Source organism: Amia ocellicauda, chromosome 22 (assembly GCF_036373705.1).
Source record: "Amia ocellicauda isolate fAmiCal2 chromosome 22, fAmiCal2.hap1, whole genome shotgun sequence".
In the NCBI taxonomy this organism is placed as follows: domain Eukaryota; kingdom Metazoa; phylum Chordata; class Actinopteri; order Amiiformes; family Amiidae; genus Amia; species Amia ocellicauda.
Genome location: NC_089871.1, coordinates 20,769,618 through 20,796,866, shown reverse-complemented (window position 1 = coordinate 20,796,866; position 27,249 = coordinate 20,769,618). Strand labels below are relative to the sequence as shown.

General features: G+C 39.4%; 1 long non-coding RNA gene across 2 annotated transcripts in view; it reads left to right on the top strand.

The window, feature by feature from the left end:
• Window positions 1–27,249, top strand: part of LOC136718214 (uncharacterized) — an 83,426-nt gene that overhangs the window by 52,485 nt on the left and 3,692 nt on the right. Inside the window, exons 3-12 of one of the 2 annotated variants that reach the window (XR_010805264.1) lie at window positions 22,424–22,625; window positions 22,773–22,875; window positions 23,245–23,744; window positions 24,261–24,375; window positions 24,527–24,663; window positions 24,772–24,945; window positions 25,034–25,401; window positions 25,512–25,595; window positions 26,781–26,948; window positions 27,101–27,181. This is a non-coding gene — a long non-coding RNA (uncharacterized LOC136718214). Of the gene's footprint in view, window positions 1–22,423; window positions 22,626–22,772; window positions 22,876–23,244; window positions 23,745–23,957; window positions 24,376–24,526; window positions 24,664–24,771; window positions 24,946–25,033; window positions 25,402–25,511; window positions 25,596–26,780; window positions 26,949–27,100; window positions 27,182–27,249 lie in introns of both variants that reach the window. The other variant, XR_010805263.1, reaches the window with a different exon arrangement.

The following is a 27,249-nucleotide window of genomic DNA, read 5'->3' as shown; positions in this document are numbered from 1 at the left end:
CCGCTGTGTATATACTTAATTTGTCAACACAGTAGAGCTAATGTTGCCCTGTGTTAGCCGGTCTAACCAGCAAGCATCAACTGCTCCTGTGTTCCATGGGTGACGCATGAGTTCACTCCTGCGCCCCATGGTGTATATAGTTCGTCTGTACAAAATCCACATTATCAGCACAGTGAAGCTCTTCAACTCTGTACTATTCAGTTGAGTTGGATGCTCCTGTGCTGTGCGCAGGTGGCATGAATGTTCCTGCTGCCACACAATACACTCACCTAAAGGATTATTAGGAACACCATACTAATACTGTGTTTGACCCCCTTTCGCCTTCAGAACTGCCTTAATTCTACGTGGCATTGATTCAACAAGGTGCTGAAAGCATTCTTTAGAAATGTTGGCCCATATTGATAGGATAGCATCTTGCAATTGATGGAGATTTGTGGGATGCACATCCAGGGCACGAAGCTCCCGTTCCACCACATCCCAAAGATGCTCTATTGGGTTGAGATCTGGTGACTGTGGGGGCCAGTTTAGTACAGTGAACTCATTGTCATGTTCAAGAAACCAATTTGAAATGATTCGACCTTTGTGACATGGTGCATTATCCTGCTGGAAGTAGCCATCAGAGGATGGGTACATGGTGGTCATAAAGGGATGGACATGGTCAGAAACAATGCTCAGGTAGGCCGTGGCATTTAAACGATGCCCAATTGGCACTAAGGGGCCTAAAGTGTGCCAAGAAAACATCCCCCACACCATTACACCACCACCACCAGCCTGCACAGTGGTAACAAGGCATGATGGATCCATGTTCTCATTCTGTTTACGCCAAATTCTGACTCTACCATCTGAATGTCTCATCAGAAATGACTCATCAGACCAGGCAACATTTTTCCAGTCTTCAACTGTCCAATTTTGGTGAGCTTGTGCAAATTGTAGCCTCTTTTTCCTATTTGTAGTGGAGATGAGTGGTACCCGGTGGGGTCTTCTGCTGTTGTAGCCCATCCGCCTCAAGGTTGTACGTGTTGTGGCTTCACAAATGCTTTGCTGCATACCTCGGTTGTAACGAGTGGTTATTTCAGTCAAAGTTGCTCTTCTATCAGCTTGAATCAGTCGGCCCATTCTCCTCTGACCTCTAGCATCAACAAGGCATTTTCGCCCACAGGACTGCCGCATACTGGATGTTTTTCCCTTTTCATACCATTCTTTGTAAACCCTAGAAATGGTTGTGCGTGAAAATCCCAGTAACTGAGCAGATTGTGAAATACTCAGACTGGCCCGTCTGGCACCAACAACCATGCCACGCTCAAAATTGCTTAAATCACCTTTGTTTCCCATTCAGACATTCAGTTTGGAGTTCAGGAGATTGTCTTGACCAGGACCACACCCCTAAATGCATTGAAGCAACTGCCATGTGATTGGTTGGTTAGATAATTGCATTAATGAGAAATTGAACAGGTGTTCCTAATAATCCTTTAGGTGAGTGTATATATCATTTGTACAACATTATAGAGCTGGTGTGGCCTCGCTCCTAGCTGGGGTAGTGGAGCAAGCGGCCAATGCTCCCATGTTATGGAAAGAGTGCATGAACGGTTTCCTGCACACCGCAATTTTTATGGTTTGATTGTCATAGTAAAGCTTCCTGCATTAGCTGCACTAATAGGTGACAACTACTCCCGTGTTACGTGGTGGTGCATGATCTGCTTCCTGCACCCCGCGATGTGTATAGTTGTACAGTGGAGCTGGATGCTCTGTACCGTTCAGTGAACGTGACTGAATGTTCAGATGAATGTTCCTGCTGCCATGCTGTTTATTCTGTTATGTCCAGCTGTGGCTGCTCAGTTGACTATCCAGCTGTGTATTATTCAGTGTTCTATGGCCCCGCTCCTGCAGGATCAGGGGTTCACTGCCACGTTAATGCGCGGAAAGGCGTACAAGTTGCTTGATTGCCTGTGGCATATATTGTGCAAGTAGATATACGGCCTCACTCCTAGATGCACTAGTAGAGCAGCCGACCTTGCTATTTTAAGTGGAGGATGTAAGAGTTGACCTCTGTAGCCCCGCTTTGTATATGCTGATTGTAGACAGTCCCCGGTAGAGTGTGACTGCAGTCCTCGCTCCTGGACAGCCCAGTTTGGCCCCAAGGGGCCTCTGTGGCTGCTGTCTGGAGTAGTGGTACACCTTGGGGCAGGCTCCCTTATCAGCTCGCTGCTTCCTCCCTTGCAACGGTTTTGTTATACAGTAGCCACTCCCCCTTGGGCAGTGCTTCCGACTTGAAACATAGGTTGTGAATGCAACCCCAGTTATCTGAAAAAGGAAGCACTGCCCAAGGGTTGCAAGGTCGCACGGGAGTCCTAGCTCCTGACAAAAGAGGATGAACCTGCACTGATGTCACATTTTATAGAACAGGAAGTGGGAAGGGACCTGATCTGAGTGACGTGCGCAGGGGCAAATGGCAGCTTTGATAGAGTGACATTTAGCAACCTATCATTACTCTATCTAGTGCTTTGCCTCTCTTTTATCTATGTTTTTGTATTAGTTAGGGAGGCAGGAGTAGATCCTACTATCCATTTTTGTTTTGTATAGTTTATTTAGCTGATCTTTAGTTAATTTTATATTTGTTTTGTTTATTATTTTGGCATTACTCACCCCTGGCAATATGATTATTCCTTGTAAATAAAAAGAAAAGGAAACTGAATTGGCTGGTGAGCCTGTGCTTGTGTTGTGGTCAGCTGGAAGAGGTGATTCATAGGAAGGTAACTCTTATTATATTGCGGTCTACCCTCGGGCTTGTCCGGGAGACATCCACTGGGTTGTGTCTGTGTGTGTGTTAGAATGGAGTTTACCACTAATAGCTGAGCAATCGGCTAATGCATTTTTATGTTATGGGTGGAATTTTAATGATCTTTTCTATATCTGGATCAACATTTTAATCAAATTTCCTTCCCTTTCTCATTCCTCCTTTTGTTTTCATATAGTAATGACACTATAATTCAAATCATCTCATTTCTTTGCAAAGATGAGCCCTTTAAAGCAACATCATGGTACTAATGTTCCTTAAACCTCCAGCTTGTGGGTTAATAAAGGGGAACTGGTTGACGAAAGGTGGTGCTGTGGGAGGGAGCACAGAGAGGATATAAAAGTGGTAGGATGAGGGAGGAGAGGCTCTCTAGCAGGGAAATAAGGTCTATAACAGTAACACATTGCATAATAAATAAATCAGTTTTGTTCTACCTGGAATAATTGCTTTTCTGTTATGTCATTTATATGTCATTTATAATATTTTGATGTTTTCCAAGTTCTCCAAACACTGGGTTAGGCTCTTGCGCACCACAACCCTGTACTGTTGTGATAATTGAAAATGGATGGATGGAAGTATATATATATAGATATAAATCCTAGGTGCTTCTGCGATCCAGCTTGAGTTACCTTTGCACCTTGCATTACGTTACAAATTCATTTTGATAAAAAACAATTATCCTTTATGTTGTATGGTTTGGCAGTACTCCAAGTTTCAGGTCAAAGTCAGCTAGAAATGCACTCATCCAAGAGACTGATTGTTTAAACATGGAATTCAAAGCTTCTCAGCATTACTGCAATGAGAATTATTCAACATTCCAGTAGGGAGTGCACATCATACATGAAAGATAAGGTAAAAAACATGCAAATTGAGAAAGTCTCAGAAGTTTCTAGATGGGTTGGAAGTATCAGAGGATGAAATATATTTTTATTGAAAGATTCGTTGCACAGCTCCTTTAAGAATCTTAGTGGAGATCAGGAGATTAATGCATTTCAGAGATTTTGTATTCAAAGAAACAAATAATACATATAGAGGTGGGAGTGGATGGGATGCAAACTTGCTAGGGAATAGCAACAAACAAAAGGTCAATAAAAATAGAAATGAGATAGCAGTACTATGTAGCTTTCTTTGACATGTCTTCTTGATGGGGGTGGTGGGTGGGAGGTTAAAATTATACCCTCATTTTATTTCTCCAGGGTGTCAATGTGCCAACATGCAATGATCATACCAGGAGTCATTTAGACATCTCTCTTGGGATGGGAGGCCATCTGAAGTGCTGAAATTCTGCTCTTAATGTCTGTAGATTATAATGATTGTTAAACATTTTGAAAAAAGAAGCCATGTTACAAATGACAGTAAATTTGGGACACAGATAGAGACTGGATTTCTTCAACTAATATGTATTCTCTTCCTCTAAACTGTTAATTAGTCTGCATGTGAAAACATACAGAGTCTTGTTCTCTTACAAAAGCTTTATTAGTCTGCATGTGAAAACATGCAGAGTCTTGTTCTCTTACAAAAGCTTTATTTTTATTATTATTAGTCTGCATGTGAAAACAAGCAGTCTTGTTCTCTTACAAAAGCTTTATTATTATTATTAGTCTGCATATGAAAACATGCAGAGTTTTGTTCTCTTACAAAAGCTTTATTAGTCTGCATGTGAAAACATGCAGAGTCTTGTTCTCTTACAAAAGCTTTATTATTAGTCTGCATGTGAAATCATGCAGTCTTGTTCTCTTACAAAAGCTTTATTATTATTATTCCGTTCGTCCGGACTGCTACTCCTCCTAAAATTCTTAACGTACAGACACCAAACTTCACACAGAGGTTCATTATGATACCGTTCAAGTTGCTTTTGCTTTTTGTGCGGCTGGGATCGATATTTATTGAGATAAGATCGAATAAAAACCCTAAAAAATCCCATTGACTTGAATGGTGGAACGGATTCTCGCACAGACAGACCAACTGACAGACCAGCAGCCAATCAGCGTTGAATATGCAAATTACAGCCCAGTCAGTAGCCAATCAGCAGTCTCGATTCCCATAATTCGATTCCTCCTCTATCTATGGTACACCCTGTGCCTTGCACGCTGCACTGTGATTTGCACTGCGGTCACAGTTGTATTATTGATTTCTGTATTAAAAACTGTATAATTATAATACTTATACCACTGCTACTACTAATAATAATTATACTATATTCAATGTGTGCATACGGGGCTTTAATACGGATTATTTGTCATGTTATAATTCCATATTATTCAATCTTGTTAAATGCGCTAGGAGCCGACATATCTCAGTTCATTCCCTATAATACATCATGTTCTCTATGATTTTACCTGCTTGAAAGAAGCTTTAACCATACGATATCCCTATACAATACTGTATCATATCATATAAACTACATTATATCAGTATAATACTGTTTTATATACTAATATGTACAGTGAGGGAAAAAGTATTTGATCCCCTGCTGATTTTGTACGTTTGCCCACTGACAAAGAAATGATCAGTCTATAATTTTAATGGTAGGTGTATTGTGACAGTGAGAGACAGAATAACAACAAAAAAATCCAGATAAACGCATTTCAAAAAAGTTATAAATTGATTTGCATGTTAATGAGGGAAATAGTATTTGACCCCTTCGACTTAGTACTTGGTGGCAAAACCCTTGTTGGCAATCACAGAGGTCAGACATTTCTTGTAGTTGGCCACCAGGTTTGAACACATCTCAGGAGGGATTTCGTCCCACTCCTCTTTGCAGATCCTCTCCAAGTCATTAAGGTTTCGAGGCTGACGTTTGGCAACTTGAACCTTCAGCTCCCTCCACAGATTTTCTATGGGATTAAGGTCTGGAGACTGACTAGGCCACTCCAGGACCTTAATGTGCTTCTTCTTGAGCCACTCCTTTGTTGCCTTGGCTGTGTGTTTTGGGTCATTGTCATGCTGGAATACTCATTCACGACCCATTTTCAATGCCCTGGCTGAGGGAAGGAGGTTCTCACCCAAGATTTGATGGTACATGGCCCCGTCCATCGTCCCTTTGATGCGGTGCAGTTGTCCTGTCCCCTTAGCAGAAAAACACCCCCAAACCATAATGTTTCCACCTCCATGTTTGTCAGTGGGGATGGTGTTCTTGGGGTCATTCCTCCTCCTCCAAACACGGCGAGTTGAGTTGATGCCAAAGAGCTCGATTTTGGTCTCATCTGACCACAACACTTTCACCCAGTTCTCCTCTGAATCATTCAGATGTTCACTGGCAAACTTCAGACAGGCCTCTACATGTGCTTTCTTGAGGAGGGGGACCTTGCGGGCGCTGCAGGATATCAGTACAGCGTAGTGTGTTACCAATGGTTTTCTTGGTGACTATGGTCCCAGCTGCCTTGAGATCATTAACAAGATCCTCCCGTGTAGTTCTAGGCTGATTCCTCACCGTTCTCATGATCATTGAAACTCCACAAGGTGAGATCTTGCATGGAGCCCCAGACCGAGGGAGACTGACAGTTATTTTGTGTTTCTTTCATTTGCGAATAATCGCACCAACTGTTGTCACCTTCTCACCAAGCTGCTTGGCGATGGTCTTGTAGCCCATTCCAGCCTTGTGTAGGTCTACAATCTTGTCCCAGACATCCTTGGACAGCTCTTTGGTCAAGGCCATGGTGGAGAGTTTGGAATCTGATTGATTGATTGCTTCTGTGGACAGGTGTCTTTTATACAGGTAACGAGCTGAGATTAGGAGCACTCCCTTTAAGAGAGTGCGCCTAATCTCAGCTCGTTACCTGTATAAAAGACACCTGGGAGCCAGAAATCTTGCTGATTGATAGGGGATCAAATACTTATTTCCCTCATTAACATGCAAATCAATGTATAACTTTTTGAAATGAGTTATTCTGTCTCTCATTGTTAAAATACACCTACCATTAAAATTATAGACTGATCATTTATTTGTCAGTGGGCAAAGGTACAAAATCAGCAGGGGATCAAATACTTTTTTCCCTCACTGTATTCACTGCTACTACTTATATACTAAATTACATTCGTTAACTGTTTTATATATTAATATGTATTCCACTTAGGTTACTAATAATAATAACAGCACATTAAACTCGTATATACGGGACTTTAGTACCGATTATTAGCGCACTTCCCAATTAAACCACGCCCCCTTCCCAGTCTGCACTGCCTTAAAGTGACAGTAATAGTAATGGTATTATAAATCACATTAAACGTGTTCTCCATAAAGCACGTCCCCTCTGACAATTTCCACTCTATAATTACTGACATTAATTAATTACTGTTAATACAGCTAAACTGGCCTCTAATTCAAGGTCTTTAACTAACTATGCAATTAATATTACAAAGGCCAACTTAATAATAATAACAAATCAAACAACTTTATATAGTGCCCCATAACATTTCATATCATTTTTTCATTGTCAATAATAATAAATGCAACCTAAACATATTACTATTGTACACCTATTGTAATTGTTAGGATTATTAGGGGGCCAAGCAACGAAGTTGCTGGAACCCTATTGTAATTGTTAGGATTATTATTATTATTTTTCCGCCGTTTTTTTTCAAAAGCCTATAAAAACCAAATCGCTCCACGAAAACTCATGAAACTTAATACAGTTATAGATGGCTATGTAGTGCTATGCCATATGCAATATGGAGGCCATATGTCACATGGTCTGGTGGCCATAGTGGCTTAAGTGACACATTTTGAAAAATCTTCTTCTCCGAAACCGCAGACGGGACAGATGGCAGCCATATTGGATTGGGCAAGAATCTTCATAGATCTTCTTCTCCGAAACGGTAGGTCCGATTGATACAAAATTTTATACACCTGACCTTGGCTAGCTCCTCTATCAGATTTGTTCAAGGCAAGTTGATTGAAGAAACAAGATGGCCGCCATGAGCCAATCAAATTTCAGAGATGGTCAAGTTGGAAATAAATGCATATGGTGCAGTATGGAACTATGTTAGAATGTATTGGACTGTTTAATACTTGACATGATTGATCCCATGAGCAATATGGTGGTCAATGGTCATTATTATTATTATTATTATTATTATTATTATTATTATTATTATTATTATTATTATACTTATTTTTTTTCTCTTCCACCAGAATATGTTCAAATGCCTATAACTTTTGGACCGATGCCTAAAAAGTCACCAAACTTGGCATGAATGTAGGAGTCTATGGCATGGTCACTCGACCACAAAATGACGGCATCATGTAACACGGTTTGGCAGCCATCTTGATTGTAGTCCAAATAAGAAATGTCAGTTTTCAAACATCGTTTTCTCAGGAACGGTAAAGAGTTGAAATATGAGACTTATAGTACATATGGCGCTTATGTTAGTAATTGATTTGGCTATTTCGAAAAATGTATAAGTCACACGGTATGGCAACCATTTTGGATTGTGCTGAAAACACTTCAGCCTCGATTTCTCATAAACCCTTAAACTGGCTGATGTGTGCTTTGGTATACAGTATCTTTGGACTGTGTTCTATACATATTCTTAATGAAAAGTTCCTACATAAAAGAACATGGCAGTAATGAACAAATTATGTTGACTGTGAATTTTGTTCAATTTTAAGCCTGCAATGATAACACTGTCACCACTGCTAGCAGCATATACCACAAAGAGCACTGAGAAAAAAAAAAAGAAGCGGCCATCTTGGCCATGTACATCATAGCAACAAAGCAGTATCAGTCACTTGCAACAGTATTAGAGTGGAAACTAGTGTTTTAAACACACAGACACTTCTGCATGCAAATTCAAATAGTGTAAACTGAGATGTGTTTGTAGTGAGGGTTGTTTCAGCTGTAGAGACCGTGAAGGAAAACGAGGGAGAAACCGAAAGTGAAAGTAAAATAAAATAAAAATAAATACATGAACATGAACAGTGGTACAACAGCAATGGCGTTGCTGAATCTGTAGTGGTGGGTTATTGCTTTCAAATTAATTTCAAACTGAGATCACGAGTGCGTGACTTCCTGTTTATATCATGTTACCGATGCAACACGGGGGGGCATGACTTTGTGCTCTTCTCTCTCAGTGAAATCGTAACTTATGGTGACATGTTATATACCAAACTGTGCAGAATCACTTGGTCTTTGCTGTAGAGGTAAAAGGGTGAACATAAGACGTTTCCTGTGTGAGCTATACCCAAAAAAACAGACATACTCGGTCTCTGGCATGTACATCGTAACAACAAGAGACTCAGTCACAGTCACTTGCAGCACGATTATAATGTAAAGTATTAGTTTAAACATAGACATTTCTGCATGCAGATACAAATACTGTCACCTGAGATTTGTTTATACTGAGGGATTGTTTAAGCTGTAGAGAAAACGGGAAGACAAGCGAGAGAGAAATCGAAAGTGAAACTAAAAATATAATGTGGTTAACATCACACGAATACATGTTATTAAAATAATATATTAAGATGAACAGTGGTAAAACGGCAATGAAACGGCTCAATCTGTAGAGTTGGGTTATTGCTTTAATTTGAAAGTCATTTCAAATTGAGATCGAGTGCCACCACGAGTGAATTACTTTCTGTTTAATATTAACGATGCAACACGGGGGGCAGGACTTTGTGCTCTTCTCTCTCAGTGAAATCGTAACGTATGGTGACATGTCATATACCAAACTGTGCAGAATCGCGTGGTCTTTGCTGTAGACGTTTCCTGTGTGAGCTATACCCCAAAAAACGGACATACTCGGTCAGGCGCAATAGTAAAAACGAATTGCTGCTATTTGCCCCTTAGTGATACTTTGCTCTTCCAGGTGTAAGCATATACACTCACCTAAAGGATTATTAGGAACACCATACTAATACTGTGTTTGACCCCCTTTCGCCTTCAGAACTGCCTTAATTCTACGTGGCATTGATTCAACAAGGTGCTGAAAGCATTCTTTAGAAATGTTGGCCCATATTGATAGGATAGCATCTTGCAATTGATGGAGATTTGTGGGATGCACATCCAGGGCACGAAGCTCCCGTTCCACCACATCCCAAAGATGCTCTATTGGGTTGAGATCTGGTGACTGTGGGGGCCAGTTTAGTACAGTGAACTCATTGTCATGTTCAAGAAACCAATTTGAAATGATTCGACCTTTGTGACATGGTGCATTATCCTGCTGGAAGTAGCCATCAGAGGATGGGTACATGGTGGTCATAAAGGGATGGACATGGTCAGAAACAATGCTCAGGTAGGCCGTGGCATTTAAACGATGCCCAATTGGCACTAAGGGGCCTAAAGTGTGCCAAGAAAACATCCCCCACACCATTACACCACCACCACCAGCCTGCACAGTGGTAACAAGGCATGATGGATCCATGTTCTCATTCTGTTTACGCCAAATTCTGACTCTACCATCTGAATGTCTCATCAGAAATGACTCATCAGACCAGGCAACATTTTTCCAGTCTTCAACTGTCCAATTTTGGTGAGCTTGTGCAAATTGTAGCCTCTTTTTCCTATTTGTAGTGGAGATGAGTGGTACCCGGTGGGGTCTTCTGCTGTTGTAGCCCATCCGCCTCAAGGTTGTACGTGTTGTGGCTTCACAAATGCTTTGCTGCATACCTCGGTTGTAACGAGTGGTTATTTCAGTCAAAGTTGCTCTTCTATCAGCTTGAATCAGTCGGCCCATTCTCCTCTGACCTCTAGCATCAACAAGGCATTTTCGCCCACAGGACTGCCGCATACTGGATGTTTTTCCCTTTTCATACCATTCTTTGTAAACCCTAGAAATGGTTGTGCGTGAAAATCCCAGTAACTGAGCAGATTGTGAAATACTCAGACTGGCCCGTCTGGCACCAACAACCATGCCACGCTCAAAATTGCTTAAATCACCTTTGTTTCCCATTCAGACATTCAGTTTGGAGTTCAGGAGATTGTCTTGACCAGGACCACACCCCTAAATGCATTGAAGCAACTGCCATGTGATTGGTTGGTTAGATAATTGCATTAATGAGAAATTGAACAGGTGTTCCTAATAATCCTTTAGGTGAGTGTATAACGCACACATAATTAATCGATGTGGCAACCAAATGAAACATCAAATAAACATCTAAATGAGGTTTAGAAGTGTAGAACCGTCTCAAAAATAAGTGGAGAAGTCGCGGAGATAAAGCAAATAGAACTTTAATCGGGCTGGCTCAGAAGCCCCACGTCAGAAATAATTCCTTCAGTGAGACTTAATGTTTACAAACATGAGTGCAGCTTTATAGGAAAAATTACGTAACATCTTATGGCCGTTCATCCAATCAGAAGATATAGGTCCGGGTCCGTTTACGATCTGTCCTCCCGTGAAGAGGTGATGGATACAAAAAGCAGATGTCTGTCTTTGATGTGCACTAGGAAGATGCGATCCCACGGTCGTCATTTACCTAGTGTCAATCGCTCATTAACAGAAACAATTTCTGCCTATCTTGAGAAATGATTAAGTCATAAACAAATTCACAGCAGACATCTGTAGGCTATTTCAGAACTGTGTAATCTTTCAGTACTGACAGGAGTTTCTAACAAATCGACCTTGTTGACCCTTTACTTGTCCTGCTAAATCTAATCTGCTCAGTCTGTATACAAAACTACTTCTAATGCTAGTATTAATATAAAACATTATATAATTATCACAAAACACTTTCTTCAACTTCCTATACAGAGCCTTCAAGAAGGTAACTACAAATGTATAATCTGCAGTAGTTATGAGCTGCTTACAGTTTATTTTTATTTGCTTTGTTTGTTTTAGTACACAGACGAGTCAGGGATTCTTTCAGGTATAGTCACAAATAACAGAGACAAACCGAAAGTGTAACAAAAAACAATAATTAAATGTAATGAACAACACACAGCAATGCAAGAATTTAAAGGCACACAGGAGAATTAACAGTGGTACAAAAGCAATGATTTTGCCGAATCTGTAGCGGTGGATTATTGGGGGTGATTATTAAAGGGTGAACATAAGACATTTACTATGCGAACTACACCCAAAAAAACGGACCAACTCACTGAGGCTTAATATTAATAATTGGAGATATTTGCCCCTTAATGAAAAACATTGCATTTACAAGTTGTAATTATATATAACATGCACATCGGTAATCAATGTGACAATACACTGAAACAAAGTAAGCAACTAAATGAGGTTTAGTGATGGTAAATGTGAATTGAAAACCTGCAGCAGTTCTAAGCTATACAAGTTTTTTGATTGATGTACAAAAATGAGACTTGTAGAACAAAGTGTTTACTAATTTATTATGATACCAGGGCTATTTATATTATAACAAATTAAATAAAAAATGATACATTGAAATCAAATCAGGGTACTTGATTTTTTTAGATTAATACTGGCTTGTACTTTAACATATTTGACCACAAGAGGGGGAACTTGACCATGAAAAACGATTTTTTCAAAATGTGCCTTCATCTGATTTATATGATTAGGAGTCTGAAACCATACATTTCTTGACTGGAATCACCTGGAAACCTCATTATTATAATGTCTCTGCCGTTATTTTCAAAAGCTTATACAAACAATACACTTGATACAGTGATACACAGCTGTGTAGAGTGATGCCATATGCAATATGGAATCCATATGTCAGATGGGCTGGTGGCCAGTTTGGTTTAATTGACACATTTTGAACAATTTTCAAACGTCTTCTCTGAAACCACAGGTACGATTGATGTGGAATTTTGTACACATGCCCTTGGCTAGATCCCTCATTAGATTTGTTAAAGGTAATATGCTTGATTAAAGAGATGGTTGCCATGCGCCAATCAAGTGTGAGGAATGTTTAAATTGCATAAGGTGTATAAATGAATAAATGGTACTGTGTAGATGTGTACTTGGCCCCCTGCATTGCTGCTTGCAGCTATATTTATTAGGCTTCCATGCACGAAGTGCTGGAAGCCTATTGTTTTTGTTAGGATTTGTATTATTATTATTATTATTATTATTATTATTATTATTATTATTATTATTATTATTATTATTTTTACTTCTGCCAAAAAATCGAATGCCCCTAAAACGCTCATACATGCATTAAAACTCACGAAACTCGCAAGTGTTGTGGACACAACGTATACCTACAAATGCAGTGAAAACTTCACATGCTGGTGTCATGGTGTTGCTAAATATTGTGATAGGAATCTAAATTGTGAAATGCAACAAAAATCTTCTTCTCCAAAACCTAATGGCACATGCATATGCCACTTCACACACATGCATACCTTTTGCCCCACTATTACGCTTGTTCATCAGAAGTTCCTCGGGGGCACACTTTGTCCGCCATGTAGCATTCTCTGATTCCAGCTTTGGTGCCTTGTAATCCATGCCACCCACTGTGCCACAAATTGGTATGCATGACACTAGTACAGAGTACTTCCAAGGTTGTTAAAGGCGAGTTGCCCCAGTGAAAAACATAGGTGCTGTGGGTCAATGAAAAAAAAGTATGCGTCACTTCAGACAAGAATCACATTACCTCTACACTGGAATGTGGTACACAGATGAAACTCAGCACCTATGTTTATGTCTGTGCATTGAACATAAAACCTGATAATTAAGATTGTGAGGTACATGGTTAAGCCGCAATGTTGGATTTAACATGTGTCCGCGTGCAAAAATGGCAACAGCTAGTACTCCGGAACCCTAAAGCCCAGTGCCCTGAAACTTTACATGTATTAAATAGACACTGCTATCTATCATGTCTGCAAGAGACAAGTGACTGTGTGCAACAACATGGCAGCCACAAGAAAATGACTTTGCACATGTGCAAAATACGCGTATTTATAAAAGCATGAAATTGACCCCAGAAAAACCTATCAGCAAAATTAAAAAACTCACCAAATTGTGTTACATTATGTCACTTATGACAGCAAATATCTTCAGAACTGTAGCCTAATGTCCTTAAATTGTTAGTGATTAGACTAGTACAAAGATCTGTAAAAGTTGATGAAGCCAAGTTGATATGACACAAAACCTGGCTGCTAGTACTCAAACCAAAATGACAGCTTCACATGTCAGCCACAACATGACAGTTCTTATGTAGACCTCTACCTCCATCATGTGGTCAAACTTGAGAATTACATTCTGCATGTTGATTGATACAATAATGAAAACTTCACATCTATGCTAGAAATAAGTAAAATGCAATGGAACCTTACATAATTGATGCATGCAAGCAAGATATTAATATTATAGTCCAGTGACACTGAAATGTGCACTTCAAGTGTCAAAAGATTGAAAACCTCAAATGTTTACTACAGTGGATTAGAATTGAAAATTACACATTTAATAACACATGCATTTAAACTACAAATGCCTGTTCAAATCTGAAACCCACTGATACAACATAGAAGCCTTAAAAGTTGCATGCAACTTCTAGTTATTATTATTTATTTTATTTTTTTCCTTCCACCAAAATTTCTAATGCCCCTAAAACGCTCATACATGCATGAAAACTCACGAAACTTGCAAGTGTTGTAGACACATCTTATACCTACAAATGCAGTGAAAACTACACGTGTCGGTCACATGGTGCCACCGCCATGTTGCGATGAGTGTCGAAATTGTGAAATGCTACAAAAATCTTCTTCTCCAAAACCAACAGACACATGCATATGCGACTTCATATGCATGCATACCTTATGCCCTACTGTTACGCTTGTTCATCAGAAGTTGCTCGGTCTCACACTTTGTCCGCCAGGCTGCGTTTTCTGATTCAAGCTTTGGTGCCTTCTACTCCAAGACACTTAGACCCACTGTGCCACAAATTGGTATGCATGACAGTACTACAGAGTACTACCAAGGTTGTTAAAGGCGAGTTGCCCCAGTAAAAAACATGTGTGGGCCAATGAAAAAAAACATACGCGCCGCTTCAGACAAGTTACACATTTCCTGCACACTGGAATGCAGTACACACATGAAACTCTGCACATGTGTGTATGTCTCTGCCTTGAAGAGAAAACCAGAGAATGAAGTTTGTGGGGTACATGGTTTTGCCATAATGTTGGACTTAACATGAATCTGTGTGCGAATATGAAAATGCCTACTACTCCAGAATGATAAAGCCCAGTGCTCTGAAACTGTGCATGTATTACATAGATACTGCAATCTATCAAATGTGCAAGAGGCAAGTGACTGCGTGCAAAAACATGGCAGCCACAAGCAAATGACTGAGCATGTATGCAAAATACGCGTATTTATAAAAGCATGAAATTTGACCCCAGAAAAAACCCATGAGCCATATTCAAAAACTCACCAAACTTGGTACACTAATCAATTACAATGTTATGCTTGATTGTTGTGAGTTTTGTCCCCAAAGGTGACACGGTGCGCTGGTACCGATACTGAAGGCTATGTCACATGCAGCATTGAATATCTATAGAACAGTGAATCCTAAGGTGTTTAAATTTTCAGTGATTAACACTAGTACAAACATCTGTCAATGTTGAAAAAGCCAAGTTGATTGGACAAAAAACATGGCTGCTATACACCAATGAAAATGACAGCCTCAACCATATACTGACATTCGTTATGTAGACCTCTACCTCCATCATGTGGACAAACTTGGAATTTGCATTCAGTATTTTCAATACAGAAAACTTGAAACATTCAAATGTCCATAAATCGCTTATACATGCATGAAAACTCACGAAACTCACAAGTGTTGTAGAAACCACTTATACCTACAAATGCAGTGAAAACTTCACATACTGGTGTCATGGTGTTGCTAAATATTGTGATAGGAATCTAAATTGTGAAATGCAACAAAAATCTTCTTCTCCAAAACCTAATGGCACATGCATATGCCACTTCACAAACATGCATACCTTATGCCCCACTATTACGCTTGTTCATCAGAAGTTCCCCGGGTGCACGCTTTGTCCACCATGTAGCATTCTCCGATTCCAACTTTGGTGCCTTGTAATGCATGCCACTTATACCCACTGTGCCACAAATTGGTATGCATGACACTAGTACAGAGTACTACCAAGGTTGTTAAAAGCGAGTTGCCCCAGTGAAATACATGGGTGCTGTAGGCCAATGAAAAAAATGTATGCGTCGCTTCAGACAAGTATCACATTACCTCTACACTGGAATGCAGTACACAGATGAAACTCAGCACCTGTGTTTATGTCTGTGCATTGAACATAAAACCTGATAATTAAGATTGTGAGGTACATGGTTAAGCCGCAATATTGGATTTAACATGTGTCCGCGTGCAAAAATGGCAACAGCTAGTACTCCGGGACCCTAAAGCCCAGTGCCCTGAAACTTTACATGTATTAAATAGACACTGCTATCTATCATGTCTGCAAGAGACAAGTGACTGTGTGCAACAACATGGCAGCCACAAGAAAATGACTTTGCACATGTGCAAAATACGCGTATTTATAAAAGCATGAAATTGACCCCAGAAAAACCTATCAGCAAAATTAAAAAACTCACCAAATTGTGTTACATTATGTCACTTATGACAGCAAATATCTTCAGAACTGTAGCCTAATGTCCTTAAATTGTTAGTGATTAGACTAGTACAAAGATCTGTAAAAGTTGATGAAGCCAAGTTGATATGACACAAAACCTGGCTGCTAGTACACAAACCAAAATGACAGCTTCACATGTCAGGTCTACATTGGATTAGAATTGAAAAGTACACATTTAATAACACATGCATTTAAACTACAAATGCCTGTTCAAATCTGAAACCTACAGATACAACATGGAAGCCTTAAAAGTTGCATGCAACTTCTAGTTATTATTATTATTATTTTTCCGCCGTTTTTTTCAAAAGCCTATAAAACCCAAACCGCTCAACGAAAACTCATGAAACTTCAAACAGTGATAGATGGCTATGTAGTGCTATGCCATATGCAATATGGAGGCCATATGTCACATGGTCTGGTGACACATTTTGGAAAATCTATAAAAATCTTCTTCTCCGAAACCGCAGATGGGACATATGTGAAACTTGGTGTGTGATGTTATGTTATAGCCTATATTCAGATTTGTTCAAGACAAGTCGATAAATCACAAGGTAAGGCAGCCATGTTGAATTGGCCAAGAATCTTCAAAGATCTTCTTCTCCGAAACGGTAGGTCCGATTGATACAAAATTTTCTACACGTGACCTTAGCTAGCTCCTCTATCAGATTTGTTCAAGGCAAGTTGATTGAAGATACAAGATGGCCGCCATGAGCGAATCCAATTTCAGAGATAGTCAAGTTGGAAATAAATGCATATGGTGCAGTATGGAACTATGTTAGAATGTATTGGACTGTTTAATACTTGACAGGATTGATCCCATGAGCAATATGGTGATCAATGGTCATTATAATTATTATTATACTTATTTTTTCTTCTCTTCCACCACAATATGTTCAAATGCCTATAACTTTTGAACCGATGTCTAAAAAGTCACCAAACTTGGCATGGATGTAGGAGTCTATGGCATGGTCACTCGAGCACAAAATTGCGGCATCATGTAACACGGTTTGGCAGCCATCTTGATTGTAGTCCAAACAAGAAATGTCAGTTTTCAAACATCGTTTTCTCAGGAACGGTAAAGAGTTGAGATATGAGACTTACAGAACATACTGTGCTTATGTTAGTACTTGATTTGACTGTTTCCAAAAATGTATAAGCCACACGGTATGACATGCATTATGCTGAAAACACTTAAGCCTTGATTTCTCATAAACCCTTAAACTGCCTGATGTGTGCTTTGGTATACAGTATCTTTCGACTGTGTTCTATACAAAATCTTAATGAAAAGTTCCTACATAAAAAAACATGGCAGTAATGAACAAAAGATTTTGACTCACTGTAAATTCTGTTCAATTTTAAGCCTGCAATGACACACTGTCACCTCTGGTAGCAGCATATACCACAAAGAGCACTGAGGAAAAAAAAACGTAGCGGCCATCTTGGGCATGTACATCGTAAGAACAAAGCAGTATCAGTCACTTGCAACAGTATTAGAGTGGAAACTATTCTTTTAAACACAGAGACATTCTGTATGCAAATACAAATAGTGTAAACTGAGATGTGTTTGTAGTAAGGGTTGTTTCAGAGTTAGAGAAACCTTGAAGGAAAACGAGGGAGAAACCGAAAGTGAAAGTACAAAATATTCTTAAATATGATTCTCAACACACTGTAATGCAAGGTATTAAAATAAATACATGACAATGGACAGTGGCAATGACGTTGCTGAATCTGCAGTGGTGGGTTATTGCTTTCAAATTAAAGTCATTTCAAACTGAGATCACAACGAGTGCATAACTGCAACACGGGGGCACGACTTTGTGCTCTTCTCTCTCGGTGAAATCATAACTTATGGTGACATATTATATACTGATCTGTGCAGAATCGCTTGGGCTTTGCTGTAGAGTTGAAAGGGTGAACATGACTGTGCTGTGCGAGCTACACCCGAAAAAACGGACCTACTCGGTCTTTGGCATGCACATCGTAACAACAAGAGACTCAGTCACGAATAGAATGTAAAGTATTAGTTTAAACACATAGACATTTCTGAATGCAGATACAAATACTGTCACCTGAGATTTGTTTATAGTGAGGGATTGTTTAAGCTGTAGAGAAACCGGTAAGACAAGCAAGAGAGAAATCGAAAGTGAAACTAAAAATATAATGTGATTAACAACACACGAATACATGTTATTAAAAAGTTATCTCTCTCAGTGAAATCGTAACTAATGGTGACATGTTATATACTGAACCGTGCAGAAACGCTGGCTCTATGCAGTGGATTTGAAAAGGTGAACATAAGACGTTTACTGTGCGATCTACACTCGAAAAAACTGACCTACTAATTGAGGCGCCTAATATTAATAATTGGAAATATTTGCCTATATAGCCTATCAAAAACTCACCATCACAATGTTTCTTATTAAACACCAATCATTCTGTTTTAGAATTACAGGGTAAAAGAAAGAAGAGTGATTATGGGAACCTAAGTAATCGAGGAGAAAAATATGAATGCAAACCATTGCAATGCAGTACCTGCCAAGCCAGATTTGGAAGTCATGCTTCCCTGCGGTGACATGTGTTTCCAAAGGAGCCTATTTATTGCGTTGACGTGGAAAAGGGCATATATTTTACGGCAAAGGACAAAAGTGGGCAAAGGGCACCACTACATGTTCAGAAATCTTTCACAGCACAAGTGATTGACTATGCATCTGACCAATGCAGGGAGTTTATGGCACTTGCTTCCAGAAGTGGAAATCCAGCCTTGGAGTGCATTCATTTAAAGCGAACTGCGGCATCGCTCCCATTCACCGCACCATCAAGACTGCAAGACAGTGTTCTTCAAAATATGTCAGATAAAGGGCTCATATCACAGTATAGGAAAGATGAATGTCTTTCTTTGCTAGCACAAGCAACAACTGAAGGTGTGTGCTGTGTTTACCCAGTTTTTTTATGTTTAATGACTTCTCTGACAGATTTGTATACTTTTCAGTGTATACTGTAAAGACACATTACTGGTGTTACTTTGGAAGGACAATGGTAACATTTGATACCAAAACCGGTCTGTGGTTCTGTCAATGTAAAGGAAGCAAGAAACGTACAAGATGTGTTCATAGGTATCTGTCCATGTGGTGGATATATCAAGAACAACAAGATCTGGTTGTTGAAATCAAAACTGAGAAAATGGATGAAAGTGATGAAGAACCCATGGATTTGATGGAAGAAAAAGAAATGGACATTGAAGAGGGACCGTGTTTTGATGTCCACGAGTATCCACCTGACAAAGAACGTCTTATGAAGATGGTTAATTACTTGTGGACCAAAAAAAAAAATCCTGAAGACATAGCAGAGGACAATGCAACACAGGAAAAAGAGGTACCAGGACGGTTTGTCCCACTTGAAACACACTGCCCTTTCTGTCCTGGACCTACCCCACCAGAATTGTCAGAGCCAAAGCTGGTGACAAAAAATGCGGTGGTGTATGGCATTTTTAAGATTCACAAAGGTTAGTGTTATTTATGCAAATATTCATAATTTATATTTATGTATTTTTTATAACTTTTACTTTGTTTTATAAGTAACGCTTCTGATGTTATATCTAGGGATCGAAGTCCATGTGAAAATTTGCCCAGCATGTCAAACACCAGTCCGATTTCACAAGTACACTTCTGGATTTCACAATTACAATGATCGGGTTCTCTTCACAATTCCACTGTGTATGATTTTAACAGCAGCATTACAAGTAAGTATTAATTTTTAAGTTATTCCAATGTATTGCATGACAGTGTAATTGCAGTTTTCCATGTGGTTATCCTTGTAACCACACAGAAATACACAATAACATGCATACATGTATCTATCTATTGTTATGGAGGTTTGGTGTTGATAGGCCGTGACATTGCAACACTTACAGAAGTGGAGGACTGTAAAAACAGGCCATGATCTGCTGCTTTATTTCATATGGAGTGTTAACCTTGCAATAGTGTTACACCAGCAGGTCAAAATTAAGGACGGAACTGAGCAGCTCTTGTTGGAGCACTGAGCTACATGTGTCAATTATGTGTCCTATTCTGGTATTCAGGACTGTTCTGCAGGTATTTATCAGGGTCTTGTATCTCATCCAATCCGTAGACAAAAGAGCAGTCTATGTGTATCTGTGTCTGTATCTCTTTCGGTCTCTCTCTCTCTGCACCAAGTCCTTTTACCTGCTATGTTAGTAAGACAAAGACAGCACGTCAGGCCTGTATTCATATGGCATTGAGTTTAATTGCTGTCACCTGTGTCAGGGGTGCATGGGATGTGGAGAATGTCTGTTGCTGCCCGTGGAACTGGAGATGAAACAGTACAAAAAACAAAAAAGGAACATATCCATTCTCCACCACTCAGTCCCATACAACATCACACTATCTGTACAAATACAGTGAGGGGAAAAAAGTATTTGATCCCCTGCTGATTTTGTATGTTTGCCCACTGACAATGATCAGTCTATAATTTTAATGGTAGGTGTATTTTAACAATGAGAGACAGAATAACTCATTTCAAAAAGTTATACATTGATTTGCATGTTAATGAGGGAAATAAGTATTTGACCCCTTCGACTTAGTACTTGGTGGCAAAACCCTTGTTGGCAATCACAGAGGTCAGACGTTTCTTGTAGTTGGCCACCAGGTTTGCACACATCTCAGGAAGGATTTTGTCCCACTCCTCTTTGCAGATCCTCTCCAAGTCATTAAGGTTTCGAGGCTGACGTTTGGCAACTCGAACCTTCAGCTCCCTCCACAGATTTTCTATGGGATTAAGGTCTGGAGGCTGGCTAGGCCACTCCAGGACCTTAATGTGCTTCTTCTTCAGCCACTCCTTTGTTGCCTTGGCTGTGTGTTTTGGGTTATTGTCATGCTGGAATACCATCCACGACCCATTTTCAGTGCCCTGGCTGAGGGAAGGAGGTTCTCACCCAAGATTTGACGGTACATGGCCCCGTCCATCGTCCCTTTGATGCGGTGCAGTTGTCCTGTCCCCTTAGCAGAAAAACACCCCTCAAAGCATAATGTTTCCACCTCCATGTTTGACGATGGGGATGGTGTTCTTGGGGTCATTCCTCCTCCTCCAAACACGGCGAGTTGAGTTGATGCCAAAGAGCTCGATTTTGGTCTCATCTGACCACAACACTTTCACCTAGTTCTCCTCTGAATCATTCAGATGTTGGCAAACTTCAGACGGGCCTGTACATGTGCTTTCTTGAACAGGGGGGCCTTGCGGGCACTGCAGGATTTCAGTGCTTCACGGCATAGTGTGTAACCAATTGTTTTCTTGGTGACTATGGTCCCAGCTGCCTTGAGATCATTAACAAGATCCTCCCATGTAGTTCTGGGCTGATTCCTCACCGTTCTCATGATCATTGAAACTCCACGAGGTGAGATCTTGCATGGAAACCCAGACCGAGGGAGACTGACAGTTATTTTGTGTTTCTTCCATTTGCGAATAATCGCACCAACTGTTGTCACCTTCTCACCAAGCTGCTTGGCGATGGTCTTGTAGCCCATTCCAGCCTTGTGTAGGTCTACAATCTTGTCCCTGACATCCTTGGACAGCTCTTTGGTCTTGGCCATGGTGGAGAGTTTGGCATCTGATTGATTGACTCCTTCTGTGGACAGGTGTCTTTTATACAGGTAACAAGCTGAGATTAGGAGCACTCCCTTTAAGAGAGTGCTCCTAATCTCAGCTCGTTACCTGTATAAAAGACACCTGGGAGCCAGAAATCTTTCTGATTGATAGGGGATCAAATACTTATTTCCCTCATTAACATGCAAATCAATGTATAACTTTTTTGAAATGCGTTTTTCTGGATTGTTTTGTTCTTATTCTGTCTCTCACTGTTAAAATACACCTACCATTAAAATTATAGACTGATCATTTATTTGTCAGTGGGCAAACGTACAAAATCAGCAGGGGATCAAATACTTTTTTCCCTCACTGTATAGCACAGAAAAAAAGATTGAAAAAACAAAGATTACTCTATACTTGGGTAAACTGAGCCACCCTCACATGCACACAAACACCTTCATTTCTATACTACTTTTCATTAATTTATTTTCCAACTGATGTTTCTCAACAGAACCACACAGCAGTTGGATGTTTCCTGAGGACCATGGAAACGTTTATGGGTATAAAGGTACACCATGACACAATAAGAAAAAGCTTCTTTCATTTCTCTGCTATGAGAGCATACTCATACAACTACTTTTGCATTCGCTGTGGCCATCATCCTCCAGTTATAATAGCAGATGCAAATTTGAAAACTGCCTTTGATCTTCCTGGTGAGTACGATCTGATTGTTGAATATGAAAGTATAGTACACATACTCGGCTCAGTAAGTCATGTATGCGATGGATATCTATTTAATGTGTAACGTGTTTTTTGAGTGTAACATGCAGGACATATGTTTCCTACATCCTATTTTTAAGAGGCCAAATCGGGAAAATGTATGTGAAGAGGATTTAGGCATCGATGTTGAGAAAAAATGGCAAAACCTGGAAAAAGAAATAATTGCTAATGGTTTGTGTGAAGGTAAGTGATTCTATTACATACAGTTTTTTTGTATATTGTAGAGAAGGTTTTTTTGTTACTATATTCAAAAAATTGTAAAACTTTTTTTTTTTAAACACACAAAGTATCTACTGTTATTCTTTCCATTCTTGTAGGTACTAGCCTAAATAACCTGAAAGACCTGAGGTCTTGTCAAATTTAAATACAATAAATGACATATCAGCTCTGCATAAATATTCAAATGTATAAGAATATGTATATATATTTCCTTGAATGGAATATATAAAATGTTGTTGTATAGTTCTGTCTGTCTTTCTCCCCCTGCACAGCGACTTTTCTCTTTGTCTGGTTCCACGTGAAAAACATGTCGAACCACTCTCTCCCCCACAGTCCTTTGTGCGTCCCAGAATGCTTTGCAGAGGAAACGGTGACGTCACCCCCGGTGTTTGGTAACCCTACACTGCAGAGGAAGTAGTGAAGCGAGGACCGAGCCAATCGACATGCACATCTGGAACACTGCCCTCTGCTGATTGGACATTAGTCACCTTTTGTTTAGAACTGTATAAAAATGCAAACCCGGAAGAGATCTGTAAGAAAGCTGTTTGAACACGAGTTCACTCTGGTTTTCTTCCGGGCCAGCCTGATTAAAAGACTTCTTTACCATTTGCAACACAACTCCTGCGCTGCCGTTTTCGTCAATTCAAGAGGGTTTCTTCATAACCCCTTCCGTAAACCATTGTCTCCATCTGCATTTGCATCATGGATTGGAGCAGCTACTAGAATCGAAGCAAGGGTCCCAAAAACGGAAGCATTGAAGTGATGGACAAAAAATTTAACCGAAAGCGAAACTTGATGAGGACATGCTATTTCACCTTCTTGAGTCTGGAAAGGTATGTTATGTACAACATGTTGAAGTTGTATTTACTCTTGTGGTTTACAGATGAGTAGATTACAAATGCATATTCTGTAGCCAATATAGCTAATTGTATTACAATAATTTACAAACTATCACTGAAGTGTTACCAAATGGAAACATAAATTACCTATGCATGTATATGGACTGCAAGAACATTACAAAATACAAAATAAAACCATCTTCACAGGCTAATATAGATCAGCTGGCAGCAACTTGTCAAAACCTGGGTGTATCTGGCAAAGGTTCTCGAGCTGACCTGCTCAATAGATTGCAGGAGTTGGTACTCTACAAAGACATTTATCCAAAGATGTTTGTTCAGCTTCACTCTATGACCGGTTTCATGAAAAAAATCAAAACAGACCAGAAGAGAGATTAAGAAGCATCAAACTGCTGCCGAACACTTCTGAAGCCGAGCAGTTAAACCATGAACTGTCTTTGAGCCACTATTTCCTTTGTGAAATGAAAGACACTCATTCATGTTTTCTTTGAGGCTAATCTTTCATCTTCACAATGAAAATATAAATAAGGAATTCTTAAAACATATGAAGATGCAAACATCAGACCCTTTGGAAATCCCTCCTGATGGAAGATTAACACTGGATCTGGTAAGTATATTCCATTACATTTAACAGTATTAAACAATTAAATTGTCATGGTATACTCAGTCATTACAATAGTAGGTTATTTTATTGTGTTCACATAATTAATAAGTGCAGTACAAGCAGATTTTTTAACAACATGTACTTTACTTTGTAGAACAAAGACTGCAAAAACTACAACTGCAAAAGCTGTCCAGACCAAAGATTTTATTATCAGAACCCAAAGACAGAGGTGAAGAAGACAGTGGCAGCAAATGTTCCTTTGATATGTTTCCCATTCTGGATGAAAATAAGGTATCATTGATAATACCACAATAATTGAATTGTTTACATAGGCAGACATAGTAGTGTATTATATTGTTAAGTATGATTTTTTTATATATATATTTTGTTCATCTTTAGGAAAAACTTTGCAGGCTTTTGCAGGAAGGACCGAATGAGTCTGAAGTAGTTATTGAAGTGCAGACAATCACGGCAACATTCAAAGATGTGAAACGTTTATGCCCCCCTTACATTATACTGGCAGAGGAAGAAACATACAAGGACTGGGGCGGTGGACCTTGGCTGACAGATAGTGTAAGTAAAGGTTATTTTGACAATAAAGAGTTTCAACTTGAAAAGTCAAATGCAACTGTATATTACCAATTATCTATTTATTTTAAAGGTTGTCTGTGCAAGAATCAAGCAGATGTGTTCTGGGGAAAAATATGTAAGTATGTTAATTACATTTAAGGTAGCTGTATTGTGCCGGACATTTAAAACTATATTCAGTACAGACTACAACAATACTCCAAAATAAGTAAATGCGTTTAACAGTTTATTAAATGTTCAAGGTTTCCATTCCTGTTTCTAAAACTGGGTGAGTATTAAAATATGTTTTGTTGTTCCTCCTAGACTTTAGTTTCAAATTCCATTAAAATTTGCAACATGTTTTCCAAGAGATGGAAATGATTGAGAATTTCTGGTTCACAGTTTGGTGGAGAGACATAAACCATAAAAGACATACAAAAGCGTAATCTGCTGTGCATGAAGGTACTGTATGTGGTCTTATCATTTCTTCTAAATATTTCATTACTTGTAAAGAACTAGCATCCAAGTGTGTGTATATTCAGAAACAATACAGAGCCGTTTTTTATTTGCAGAATATTCACAAAGACACAAAGCTTTTGTTTCCATGAGTTGTAGGCCACTCCACCCCTGAATCAGGAAACCACTTCATTCTTTGGGTAAGTATAAAACTTCACATAAACAAGGTATAAAGTGTGATTTAATGTGATGGCTACACGATCAGTAGTGAAACAGGTGGCTGTTACTCCATTTGATAAAGTATATTGATGCAAAAGACTTCCATTTATTTTTGGAAAATATTGAATAACCTACAAATTGTCATCAACAGTGCTAAATTAAATTAACTTTTCATTGAAATTCATAAATACACTCATACACCCTAACAGCATGTAAACACCGGTATAAATTTAAAATTAATAATAATATTCTAAATACATTTTTTTAAAGTAAAATAAAGTGTTACCTCTTTTGGGTCCATGTCTTCCATCCATCTTAATTTTGTGTTAAGCGCCCCGCATCTCATCAGCAGCGTGGTCGCTAGGGGGTGTCTTCTTAGCAGGTGTAGCCATAGTGTGCTATGGGGTTTCCACCGGTTACCACAGACCTGTTCTGTCCCGAACGGGTGACATGTTTTCTGCCTTTACCAGCGTGCTCTTTATACTGTAAATGGTGGGCGGTGGCTCTACAGAGGAGGCGGGTGTGGGCGGAGTTGGGAGCGTGTATGGGGACACATGCGTAAATGGGGGCAGTGGCTCAGCAGTGGAGGAGGAGTGTGGGTGGAGTTAAGTGCGTGTATAGGGCCACATCGGTACAGTCAGCATTTGTACCCATTAGGCTCGTGTCCAGAACAAATATGTGATAACAACTTTATCTCTCCAAACTGTCACCTCACCCAGTGTGTACACGTTGTTTTGAACGTGAGACCATGACCATAGCATGCATAGATACATACGTCTGTGGGAGATAAACTTTATCGGAGTGAAATAGACACCCCAACATACCGCCCCAACTGAATTCTGTAATGAGAACAACATTTTTGGCGGTTTCCTGGTATGTTATGTGGAATACAATTTTGTGTGATTCTTACAATAAATATGAAATACCATTTTGCCCCCCCCATAAATAAGCCGCTCCAAGCAGTTAATTTTACACATCCGATATAATATATGAAGGGACACACTCTTCATAATGGCATCTGACTGGGGTACATTTGATGAGGAAGAGCTAGTAAATGCGTTATCATGTATTGATGGTAAGAATGTTTTTTTTATAGTAATAGAGTTGGGTTTAAAAGTGTTAGTATATCATGCATAGTTCATGTATAAGTGTTTGTATAATTTAAGGTGAAACACCGGCCTTGGAGAGAACCGAGATTCTACAGCATAGAATAACAGACCCGAGACTGTAGGGCCGAGCACCCCGCGGTGCAACACGGAGACTGGAACTCACAACCCCCAACGCGTACATCCCGAACAGCGCCTTCCAAACCGCAGGAGACACGTGTTCTGAAGGTGGGCCAAAGCAATGTGTTTAATGTCCCCGTTTTATTCAGATTTCATGGTATGCCATAGAACAAGTTGTTACATATTATGAATTAATTACATTTCTAAAACATAATAATGTGTACATTTACGGTACCAATGTTTGTTTTTTGATTTGACAGTTGTCAACGAGACCGTGTTTAACCCACATAACTACGCACTCCCCCACCCACCCCAAGTCACAGAGCAAACTTTGAATGGAGGTATGTAACATTCACCGTTTGTTACCAATGTTATTATTATTATTATTATTATTATATTTTTTATTTTT